The sequence below is a fragment of the Schistocerca nitens genome, chromosome 2, assembly GCF_023898315.1.
Source record: "Schistocerca nitens isolate TAMUIC-IGC-003100 chromosome 2, iqSchNite1.1, whole genome shotgun sequence".
Classification (NCBI taxonomy): Eukaryota; Metazoa; Arthropoda; class Insecta; order Orthoptera; family Acrididae; genus Schistocerca; species Schistocerca nitens.
The window spans coordinates 554596649-554609702 of NC_064615.1; positions in this window are offsets into that span (position 1 = coordinate 554596649).

The following is a 13054-nucleotide window of genomic DNA, read 5'->3' on the forward strand; positions in this document are numbered from 1 at the left end:
GTTAAATTTGGCTATACGCTCATATACCTTCAGCCACTAGTGTGGATCTTGGCCATCGTCACCAGAGAACCCGGAAGGATGCCTCATGTGGTTCCACACAGTTGCTGTCATCGTAATGTCTTCTTCTTCTTCTGTCTCCGACAGATTGCGATCTGTTGAATATGGTTCGAACTCGGCTTTCTCGCCACGTAAACGGCGGCTCTGTCGTGGCCTGATGGGAGCCACTGTGTCGTCGACAAGTCCCAATACCCAGCGCTTCCACCAGAATAATGCCACGTAGAAGAAAGTGTAATCAGATGAACGACGATCACTAACTTCACTTAACGAAGTTTTATTCAACACTTGCGCATACAAGAGCGTGGAGCGAACTACCTCCGGCCAGAACACATATGGTATATATACAGTTACAGAACATTCCAGTACAATGATTCTTGACATTTGTGGATACTTCTGGAATGTACTCGAAACGCATATAGAAACTAAAACTTTACAGTTCAGGTGAGCTTTGAACTCATGACCCTCCATGCAACAGTTCAGTATGATAAACACTACACCACAGTGACTGTGCTACACAGCTTCTTCTGTTCGTTTTAACTGAAGACATTGGAATATATCGAAAACTACACATTAGATCAAAAAAGTTATAATTCCAGGTTGTTTGTCTCAGAGGGTGATATCCAATAAATGACACAACGTGCATCAGTGGGAACCCCCTTTTCTATTGTGATTCTTTAGCAATCTATATACATTTTGTGTGAAGAATTTTCTTCGTTTCGCCACAGATGGTGCTGCAATCAGAAAAATAGAAATGAGTACTCGATCGTATTTTACGACATACTACTCAGTGGCCCTTGAATATCCAATGGCATGTAGACCCCCATCTCCATACTGCGAGGGTAGGACAGGTCAGTATTTCATAATTTTTAATAGGAAATCCCCATTCCCAACGTTGTATTCCTCTAACATATCGAACAGGGGACCACTCGACGCACCACTGTGGCCATGGCTCGAGGCATACGCTACTCTGCTTTTTCAATTAGAGTTAAGTGTTCAAACATGGTAATTCCAACTGCAGTACACTTAGTAAACCACTTTTCAATTAATCGTGCACAGGACAGAAGCATGTCTGTGGGAACGTCATCACAGAAGTTTCTGATGTAGGTGACCATGCGTCCACGTCCCTGTTGGCACTTGCTGGTACACCTTATCTTTTAAATAGCCTCACAGAGAGAAGTCTGGCGACGTCGTATTCGGAATCACAGGAGGCCAATTAGAAGGTCCTACTTTGCCGATCCACTGAGCAGTGTAAACATGATCTAATATGTCCAGTGCTTCAACTGCGTAATGCACTGGGCAACCATTATCCTGCAACCACATATGATGTCGAATGTCAAGGGCAAAACCCTGCAGTAGTACCGGTAGTTCCTGCTCCAAAAACGTTCGACATTTGCGTCCACTCAGCTTGCCGTCGATAAAATATAGACCAGTCAGTTTGTTGCCCATGCTCATGTGAATGTGTTGTGAAAATTTAGAACTGAAGCTATTGCCCGAGTGTACAAGTGAAACTAAACCTTTTATTCCACAGGTTACCACAAGAAACTCATTGATTTTATGGTCATTGTTAACTCTAGTATGTAGATCTAATTAACCTTGTTCATATCTATTCTTATTTATTCTAATATTTGCTATGATAGCGTATTCTACTAATGCTGTGGTAATAGTACCACAGAGTACAGGTGTTTTGTTTGAACCACAATCAGACATGGTAATTTCAACAAGTAATGCAAAACTTGTACTCAAGTACAATCTGAGTGAAATCCAGCAACAGTTCAGTTCTGTAAAGAAGGAAATTGATGTAATTCGTTCTGTTAAGAGTAATGATACAATTCTGGAAATGGGTACATCTTGGTATAATGACTGGATCACAGCCAAAATGCAGGTAGATTCTACATTTGCTAATTATGAACATGAGATTTTCTGTTTCTTAAAGCTTTTGCCACACAAAACTTTAATTAGACATAAACATGCCGGGTTTGATTTTAGAGGGATTATCCTTCATACAGTGTTTTGTACTTAAACTAGTCGAGATCTACTGGAAGTTAAAGGCAAAATATTAGTTCTTGAACAACAGTCCAGTACAGATTCAACTAACCTCTCTAATGAAATTATCGTATTATAGAATATGCAAAGAACCATTACTAACCACACAGTTTTCATTGACCAGATTGTAAAGCAATTTACCTCACATTTCCACGTAATTTGTAAAGAAACGAACGCAAATATCCAAGAACTAAGGATTAACTGCTGTGAGTGCACACTTAGATTTAAGCACTCTTTTGTTAAGGATTACTGATAGTTTATCAAATGCTAGAATTGATGCCCTTAACTTAAGAACATCCTTAAAAAGTAGTTCAAATGATTGTTTGAGCAGGGATTGTTTGAGCAGGGATTGTTTGAGCAGTGTACTACTATGTCCAGAACAATTTTTACAGATCCTACTATCAATTGAGCGAAAGCTAGATGCAACCTATACTATGATTTACCCTGTTAAGTCTTACAATTTATACGATTACTGTAAGTTAACCATGAAACACTCTTTAATGATTGAAGATGAATTAACTGTTATTATCTCTGTACCCATTGCTAGATCAAAGCATAATTTTGAAATGTATAAGGTTTATACTTACCCCATGAAATGGACACAGGCAGGTATTCATGTAAAGTACGTGCTGAATGATTATCTGGTGATGAGAAAGGATTGAAGATATTTTGTGTCCCTAAATGAAAATGATTTGCATATGTGTAAACGTAGTCATAAGTTAATTTGCCCTGAATCGGCAGTGTTCTTAGATAGTAGAGTGTACAGCTGTGAGAAAGAATTACTTATGAATCATCCCCCAAGAGATGATTGCCCTAGAATTTTAATGCATCTTTACCATCCATTTCTTAAACAGTGTTCTGAAGGTATAATTTTCTCATTTAGCTACATCCTTGATGTCACATTTACACGTAAAAATTATAATACACCTGAGCTACCCTTTACACTATAATTGAATAATAGTGGATTAATCTTGAATGCCACATATTGTGATTTATAATGTGAACTATTTGATATGCCTACTGTAATGCCAACTACATTTCATGCAGCTGGACATTTGCCATTAATGAGAATGTTATCTGTTTATTACAATGACTCATACATATTACCATATGAAAAGCATTCCTTATCAATTTTCTCTGAAGACAATAATTTAGTTCAGGATGTTGTTGTTGTTGTGGTCTTCAGTCCTGAGATTGGTTTGATGCAGCTCTCCATGCTGCTCTACCCTGTGCAAGCTTCATCTCCCAGTACCTGCTGCAGCCTACATCCTTCTGAATCTGCTTAGTGTATTCATCTCTTGGTCTCCCTCTTTGATTTTTACCCTCCACCCTGCCCTCCAGTACTAAATTGGTGATCCCTTGATGCCACAGAACATGTCCCACCAACCGATCCTTCCTTCTAGTCAAGTCCTTCGAATCACCCAGTAATATTAATGCTTACTTGATTGTCAGTATTGTGTTTTTATTGCTTTTATTAATTTGTCTTTAGTCAACAGTATTTGTCATGTATGAAATTGTCATCCTGAAGGCACACTTCTCTGTACCGAACGTTACTGTGTCTGCAAATGAAATACATGTTGCAATGCCTTCTGATGCCACAAATGGCGAAGTAGATTCATAACGCCCAGAAGGTCGTTTTGAGCCACCTATGGTTGCTCTTTTTCTCTGGTGAGAGTGACGTAAGGGTCTACGGGTTGTACACAGCCATACGGTACGTGCGCTCGCCAGCTGACCTATTTGGAATGGTGACAATTTGCTTGGTCAGTACACATTCGTCTGGCCACAGTGCGACGCAGGGAGTAAGCGACTGGCGGCGTCCTCAGTGCGCCTTATTAACTAGGGTGGCCTTGGGCGCGAATATGTCTCTTTTCTTAGCTCACCATAGAGCCTTTCCATACGACTGTAATTAGGATGTCAGACACAGTGGTGATGAGTGCGTGTAGTGTGCGTGTTTTATAATCAGCCTTTGTTAATAAAACTGTTTAAACATACTTATCGGTGTTCGCGTATTGCCGTACCTCAAGGACCCACCACTTACAAATCCTGACAAATATTTCGTGTAACTATCATGCGAGACAACAATACAGACAACCACCTTATAGGACTGTCCACTTTCTGCAGGGGGAGCAAACAATCACCCTTTGTCCAAGAACTGGAGCAGGGGGACACTGGTGACCTTGTGCGAAAACCTAGGAAATGTGACAGCATAGAGTTCCAGGTCTAGGATTTTGAACTCATAGAGCGTGTTCCAGAGCTCCAGGTTAGCCAGCATGGCAATGCGCCAACTTCGATTTTCTAATTTGGCCACCAATTTATACTTAGGAGAACAGTCCTATGTCATAGGAGAGACAGAAAACACTGCTATTTTTTAATATGCTGCCAATTTTTGGATTTTGTGCCATTTTATACGTGGGGAAATTGGCATTTGTCGGGTGGGGCAGGCGCTTTTTCAAAAACTCTTATGGTAACAAACTCCTTTTCTTGTTTGCTTACTGCATGGGGTAGCTGTGTGGTCTAGGTGCCTTGTCACAGTCCGCACGGCTCCCCCCTCGGAGGTTCGAGTCCTCCATCCAGGATGGGTGTGTGTGTTGTCCTTAGTTTAAGTTAGATAAAGTAGTGTGTAAGCTTAGGGACCAATGACCTCAGTAGTTTGGTCTCATAGGACTTACCACAAATTTCCAAAAATTATTTGCTTGATCATACTGCAGATTCATTCTGTTCTAACAATAATCTCACAATAATAAGTTGTCACTCACAGAATGTGCTTATTCCTTTATACATAAACACACACACTGTCCCATCACATTAATGTGTCCACCTGTCAAAAGCCTGAATAACCATCTTTTACAGCTTGGACTGCTTTAAGACATGTAGAAAGAGAGTCAGTGAGGTCCTGGAAGGTACCACCAGGGATGTGGAGCCATGTCAACTGCAGTGCTGTGGCCAGCTGCGCTAGGTTTCTTGGCTGAGGATCTTTGGCACAAACAGCCTAATCAAGGTGGTCCCACATATTCTCCATTAGGTTTAAATTCAGGGAGTTTGATGGACGTAGGGGTATGATAAACTCATCCTGGTGCTTTTCAAACCTCGCACATACACTGTAAGCTGTGTAACATATTGCCTTGTCCTGCTGGTAGATACCATCATGTCAACGGAAAAACAAACTATATGTGTGGGTAAACATGGTCCACAAGGAGAGATGCATTTTTGTGTTGATCCATTGTGCCTTCTAGAGTGACGAGATCACCCTGGGAATGCTATGAAGTCATTACCAAGACTACAATGATCACTCCTCTGGCCTGGACCCTTCTGGTGATGGTTGCAGAATGTTTGCTTTGAGATGTGTCATACTGTAAACGGTAACAGTTATCTGTCGGATGGAGTATAAAGTTGAAGTCATCTTGGACCACACAGTTCATCAAACTGTGTACCTGCCATAGAGTGATAGACTCTCTACAAACTTTTAGTCATAATTATCAACATATTCCTTCAGCCCTAGCATTCTGTTTTCTTCATTGTCAGCATTCTGCTCATTCTCATCAAATTCGGTTCCTTCCTCCAAATATTCCCTACTGCATATTCATCTGACTGCGAGTTCTCATGCTTTTTTGGCATTAATCGCTTGTTCACCTATAGATCACACTATGGTTACATTATGATTTTTCATCATAAATGTTATGTGAGTCTGGTCAAAGTCATTTGTGCCTTGATATTTTGATAAGAGATCTATTCCAAATAGCATACACATCTGCAGTTGAGGTATAATAAATATGAAAAATCAATGATTATTTTTCCTATTGCCATAGGTGTTAAGGCCTTATCCTTTACAGGTTTTGACTATTTTCCTGTAGCACTAACTATTCATAATTCAATCGCTGGGATTGCTGCTAATTCTTCTTTATTTGGTATAGAATCAAAAAATGTCTGGGATAAATCACTCGTTTTCTCACAGCTGTCCAGAAGAAACTAAACAATAACTCCTATCATATGTAACTCTATAACAGAATGGCTTATCTTTTCCTGCACAGTTACCTCATCATATTTATCAAGAAAGTCCTCCTTGACCTGTTCCCATCTAAAATGATCTCTCTCTGTAGAAGTTACATGTATAGTAACAGGTTTGTCAATAGTCATTCCTTCAGCTGCCTTTCCTAAACTGTCTACCAGCTTCAATACAAGACATTTCAGAATTTCTTCTCCATTTGTTTGCTTTTTATCAGCTAAAGCTTTTTCACCACTTGCACTTACCTTAGAGCAATAGCTTTCCTTCACCATATTGCTGTCAAAATCATCATGTGCCTCTTCTTCTCCCAACAGGATCTTACAGCTTTCTGGTTCCTTAACCTCATTAAACTCAATACCCTTATTATCTACTGGCTTTTGTTCATGACAATCTTTTAATTCTCAATCTGCTTCTTTGAGAGGTACTTGAACTTGCAGTTCATCATCGTTGTTGAATACAAAGGCATCTACTTAGTTCTCATCATCATGACCAACTCCAAATAAACTTTCTGGAACTTCTTCCCTATTATTAATAATATTTTCATTCTTGAGCTTATCCCATTTTTCCACAGCATTCAGTATATAGTCAGCTAAGTAGTGAGTGTGGTGAAGTAAATTTCCGATAAAGTCGGCATTAATGACTTATAATCAAATTTTTTTCTGTTTGACAGTTTTGGTCAGCTAGGTCTATTAGGTGATTAATCACTGACTGTACTCCTCTTTCTGGGTGTTGTGTGGCTATTTCCTCATAGACTGGAATTAGTTTCCAGCCACATCATCTCCTACCTCTACCACAATAATTACCATTTGTGTTACAAACTTCTGGTCTCTGAACATTTATGATTTCATCCTGATCTGCCCTGTTGTTGACAAACCGATCAGAGGGACAGTTATTAGAATTTGTTCTTCACTAGTGGCCACTTTTTCTACGTGTCCCAAATATTCAGTAAATTTATCTAGATTGTCTCTAAGCACAGGAAAGATTCTTTTCTGCCAATAGCAAGGCAATTAACATTCCAATTCCATTATAATCATTTCCAGTTTCATGTTTCCTGTCAAATGCAACAAACATGACACCCACATTCTTGCGAATGCTTTAACTGACTCTGGGACTTAGAATTAGCTTTTTCCCACTCCAGAAATCTCTGTGCACGCCATTTTCCTTAGTGTGTGACCAATAATCATTTAAAAATACTGATTTTAATTCCGAGAGCGTTTTAAAACGTAACATTACATCCGCTGAGTACCTCAACACATCTGATAAATGGCCTGTAGTTCTGACTCGGCACAGAAAGTATCACTGTGATTTCAGGGAATGGAGTACGCCTAAAAGTGGAGGACAGCGACAACGCTTTGCAATCTACCATCAGTAATGAAACAGGTACTCCTCAGCAAACGGCTCCTCATCGTAGGAGCACACAAAACATTAAACTGCAAGCATTCTGGATCTGAAGTTCAGAACTCAGATTCCAGCATGTGGAAAGCATTTTCTGCCAACAAACCGTTTAAGATAACACCTTATAATCCCATTGTGTCGCTGCCCATTTAAGGGCAGCTCAAACAATCAATACAGAGGATACTTTATGCCTGCACAGCTGTGCCTTGCTTACAGCCTGCCTAATGAAGCACTTCACACAGTGGCCAGAATACAGGGTCCACAGATTAATAGCGGATGACGGCTTAGGAAACATGTCCACGTTGACCTCTGCATCGTCATCGTAATTCACAAGCGTGGTAGATTTTTTTCCCACATTTTTTGCAACAGGATTTCTGGCTCATAACAGAGAGCAGTAGCACGGTGGTGCCCACACATACAAAAAGAACAACATTTTTCAAATGACCCAGGCACAGATATTACACACACATGCTGTATTTAAGTCACCACCTCGCCCAACTGTGAAAACATCAGCTCTGAAGCACTGAGGCTTTATGGAAATTCCCACTCAGAAAGTGGAGCCACACCCATTAAAAATTTTCTTGTTGGTTTCACCCTCTCGTAGAAATTATGAAAAAGTCTCGTTTTGATGGACAAAATGTCACATGTGAAGTTTTTTAGAGAACAGTGGTTACGATATCATCGTTTTACGAAGGACATTGTTTTAACCAAACCTCATCAGCAGTACCTTCCACATCATGGTGGCTACCAACACACCCATCTCAGCATATGACAGCGAACTGTGGATTAACATAGACCTACAGGAGCCAATCACATGGAATTTCCTAACGGCAGACTGCTGGGTACCTGTAATTTTGGCAGACAGCCTACACCATTTCCAGTTCTGTGAAGATGTTAAAAGACTTGACATCCCAGGATGTCGTCGAAAGCACCTCACAGGAGAATAATTTTCGATGGTTCCTGGATGAGTTCCTTAGCCTCACTTCACTGTTAGGTGACAGACATAATTGAAGACCAAAGGCTCAGCACTTTATTCGCAAACCCAAGAGAAACCTGTGGTAGAGAAGCCAGAGAAACCCTGTTGCCTCTCATAAGAGAAGCTGACCACAGTCATAGCGGAGATGGACAGACAAATCATGGACGGAATCATGTACCCTGTGTAGACATTGGGCCTTGCCTCTCCATATAGAGCCCAAATGGGACGGTTCAATGGAGACTGTGTGAGGATTACTGCATACTAAACGATAGAACCATCGTCAACGGGTACCCCACTAGCTGTATAATGGACATGAATAATTAATTGGCTGAAACGACAGTGTTTAGTGCAATAGACTGCACATGAGCATACTCACAGAATCCCATGGTTCCAGGGGACGTTACAAAAACAGCAATAATGACCCCTTTTGGGTTATACGAGTACGTGTTTATGCTACATGGACTAAAAATGCTGCCCAGAAGTGGAAATGTCCCATCTGGCAGGTCCTCCATGCTCTGGAGGGTGTTTATTGTTATATGGACGATATCCCCATGTTTTCACCGGCATAACATGCTTAGCACTAAGCACCTACAGTTACTCTTTGAGGGACTTCAAGAGGCAGGGGAGGTGGTGAACACAGCTAAATGTATTTTTGTTCAAGAAAGTGTCAAGTTCCTTTGATTTGATATGTTGACAGCTGGAATCTTGCCCCTAGGGTTCGAGTGAGAGAGATTCAGGAACTGACACAGCCAAGACAGTCAAGGGCCTCACACAGTTCTTGGGCATCCTTAACTATTAGCGCCACCACCTACTACACATGGTGACATTGCTCGCACTGCTGATGGGACTGCTTAGAAACGAATTCACGACAGGAACTATGAAGGTGCCTTGGAGTGAGGAAGCAATGTTCACAACTGAGTCAGGTAAAGACTATGCTGCACGAGCTATATTGCTGAATTATCTGCATGAACAGCTATTACTGTGGATGCAGCCAGGTGGTAGTGGGTGCCACAGTACACTGTGCATGGCAGCCTCTGGCATTCTTTCCCTTGCTGCTAACAGAGAATCAAAGAAACTGGAGCGCCATAGACCGCAAGCTACACACTGTCTATGCCACAATAAAGCATTTCTGCGAGTGTGTAGATGGCATAGAGTTCATGATTTACTTGGATCAAGCCTCCATCACTTTACTGTTAAGAAAAGGGTCGCCTAATGGTTCGCATTGACTAATCAGACAGACATAGTTCATTTCCTACTTCAAAACCGACGTCTGCCGTATGAGTGACTGGAAGAACATTGTCACTGACTATTTATCCAGCAGTTGCACCACTATTAGGGCAGTACGATGGGATCATATTGCACATGCACAGGTGCTGGACAAGTCGTTAGGTACTGTAAGAGAGCAACAGAGTTCAAGTCTACAATTACGGAGAGTCAATTCAGCACAGACAAATGCAAATCTGTGGTGCGACATGGCACATGGTAGGACGACTGTCTACATTCTGCATGACTTCCGGAGAGTCGGTTTTTCGGAATATGATGGCCTTACACACAATGGAACGTGAGCTACTGCGAAAATGCTGAAAATTAAGGTGTTTGGCCGAGAATCGACAGAGAATGCCGTCTGTGGGCAAAACAGTGTGGCAGGCGTCAGCAGAGCCAAATCGGTTGCCATGCCCTTGGCCCACAAAGATCATTCGTCACACCTTCAGCTAGATTCAGGCACATACATATGGATCTTGTGGGTCCCTTCCATAGCGAAATGACTTCTATTACATGGCAACTTTTAGACAGTGGACAGAGGCCATCATTGTGACTAACATCATGGTAGCTACAGTGGCGAAGGCTGTCTTTGGTGTTTGGACCGTGAGGTTCAGCACACTACATACCATCATGACTGAGAAGGGCTGGTAGTTCATTGTGTCCTTACTTCAGGAAACCCTATGGCTATGTGGCCGCTCCCACATGTGTACCATCAACTACCATTCAGCCAGCAATGGTATGTTGGAGAGGTTCCATTATACCTTGAAGGCAGCTTAGATAGTGCCAACACCACATGTTTGAATGCACTAACGCTCGTCCGGTTGGGCCTGCGATCAGCATTTAAGGAGGTTGTGTAACATTCACCAGTACAACTGGAGAGCTGCGTCCATCAGTGGAACTAATTAGTGCCAAGCTTTCTGCACTCCCTCTGCTAGTCTTCATCACCAAGTTTGGCTGACACCTTCGAGAAACGGTGGCCAAATGCGCCCCTCTGTGCCGCAGCTACATGAACATGGGAACACCTTCATAAACAAGTACCTACATAATGTACCTTATGTCTAGCTGCAGGGCAGTTCGTTCTGCCTATCTCTCATGTCATCCATACAGTGGCACATAGAGTGTAGACCACACACTTTTAAAACAAAATTCGATGCAATGGACATGACAAAATGATTTCCATCAAGTGGTTGAAGCCTGCACACTTAGACATGGAGGCGACAGAGTACACTGCTCCAGAAGTACCCACCAGATTGACAGCCACTCCTGGTCAGTGGCACATGGAGGATATCACTATGGCTAAGTGTCACCAACAGGACCCTCCCCCCTGCTGGAACAGGTAGCGACACAGATCGACAAACAATAGACGGAATAAAGACAGTGTCAAATAGTCTTAACAGGAGTACATTGGAGGTTCTGTTGGTGCAATTCTCTGTGTTAGTTTCTTGTATTTTGTTCTGATATTGAGTGGTGAAATTAAAGGTGTTAAAGTGTGTAACTGGCGTTCTTCACTGGATTACCTCCTCCTCCAGTCACGTCCCTATAATACAAATGTTCAAATTTATTGCTTAGGGTTCTATAGATACTGCATTTTCCGCCAGCTTTTCTCTGTTTACAACCTATCCAGACTCTTCATATGTAATTGAATACAATTGGTTTGCAGCTTTTCAGTTTCCTTTGATGAATGTCTACTCTATTTGCTACTTCTGCCTGTCTTACAGAGCAATGTTTGGACTTATTTTTCATTCTTTCTCTTAACTTTCTTTCTAACTATTTATTCTCTTTCTTTACTCTTTATGGATACTGGCAATTTCGGCTTTTACACTGTTTTCGTTAACTGTTCCCATACTTTTCTTTTCAAATCATTATGATTGGAATCAACTTTATATTCGAACATTCCATTTCCTACTTTTGTTCCTTACTATTGGACTCAATTTTAGGGCCTATGCATGAATTCAATTCATCCATGAATTATTTATCAATGGAACCAATTTTGGAAAACAGGAGGCCTGATTGTATCCAATCTGGCATCCCAACAATCCTACTTTGCATTTCAAGCGTTCTGAACAGAGTTTCCTGCATTGTTTGGCACATACGTATTCCAGAATCATTAAATTCAGTTTAGTTATCAGAGAAATCACCAAATTCTGCCATATCTTTGTTAACCTCTCCTTCTATTATTTTGTCATCTGAGACCAATTTATGACATTACCTAATATGTTCTACTCAGCAGCTTCTCTGTACAACATTCCATACAGGCAAACCCATTGTGATTATACCTGATGTTAGTCGCATCTTAGGTAATTGGGCTGCACATGGCTCTGTTCAACAGAAATAGCTCAATATTGTCGTAGGGTCGAGGCACACATGTCTATTTCCATGCTCACCAGCTAATTCACTGCAGTAATAACCTGTAGGTCTGATCCCGCAATCAAATAGTCTATGCATTTGCTAGAATTGAAAATTAACAAAATAAACATATATGTTAACAAAAGATAAATGAATAATAAGTAAAAGTGTTCTATTCTAACGTCTGAAATTGATGTAGTCAACACCTGAGAATCATACTAAATAAAGTTTATTCAAGAAAATAAATCTCAAACAGACAGAAAATGGTCGTACGATAACCAGTTATAATACAGATAGAAAAATAACATTACAAAACGCAATGATGTTGCGCTGAGAGTGTTACGAGAATAATAGCAGAACCCCCTAAGTAAATAGTCATCCAAGACCCATGAATAACTGAGTCAATTTTGTGGCCACAATACACGAAATATTTACCAGCTCAAATAATTCAGAGTTCAGTAAGACAGTCTACACAATAACACATGAGAGATAACTAGGAAGAACTTATACTCTGTCTACTCTCAGTTCCGAAATGCAAGCATGAAGTTAAAAATCTGCACTTGAGCACATGCAGACCCTGCGAATGTTAGAGGCCCATTAAACGATTAAGTTTCATAGCAGCCATACACCATCCACAATCTATCACTGACACAACTGAGTAACATGAATAACCCAGGTGACCACAGGCAGGTCCATCTTCTTCCAGCTCAAAGATAAAAATGTCCTGAACAGTTTCCTTGAGTGCATCACTCGAAACGTGTGTGTCTCCAGTTGACACCAATAACATTCTGCCGCTGCCTGTTTCTCCAGTAGGTGAAGGCCATCTTCACCAAAAATACATCGTTCTACAGACATGATTTTGATTCAACTTGACCATTTTTTACAGTAAACTGATATATTATAACAATATTTAAGTAACGAAATTTTATAAACATTCAGTCACACTAAGGTCATCCACAATATATATGAAG